Genomic DNA, 457 nt, shown 5'->3' with positions numbered 1-457 from the left:
AAGCATTTTGGAAAAAATCGGTTCGAAAAGTTGTTAAAGGCATCCTGGGAAATTACTAAAGGCACCCATAATTTGGATAAGGGGCACCTCAATCAGTAAGGGGCACCCAAGCTGTTAAAGGCACCCGAGGTTTGGTTCAGGAAACTTCATCTTCAACATTTGAATTCTGGTTTTTGGCGAGAAATAAAGAACAAAATTAGGTTTCGATTTTTGGACAGCTTTTGGACTGATTCAATCCCTGGGTTTGGTACAGGTGAACTCTAGTTGACTAAACAGGCCTGGTATATTAGTTTGATTCAACTAAATTTGAGCAGATAGTTGGGTATTTGAAGAAACAGAGTCTCGGTTTTGCTTCTCTCCTTCCCGTGTTTCTATACGCTTGGCATGTATTCATAGAAGTCCTGACACACAATCTTTAATGAGTTTGCAACGAATTTGAGTGTGTAAGCATTAGGTG

Source organism: Papaver somniferum, unplaced genomic scaffold (assembly GCF_003573695.1).
Source record: "Papaver somniferum cultivar HN1 unplaced genomic scaffold, ASM357369v1 unplaced-scaffold_81, whole genome shotgun sequence".
Taxonomy (NCBI): domain Eukaryota; kingdom Viridiplantae; phylum Streptophyta; class Magnoliopsida; order Ranunculales; family Papaveraceae; genus Papaver; species Papaver somniferum.
This window is presented reverse-complemented; position numbering follows the sequence as displayed.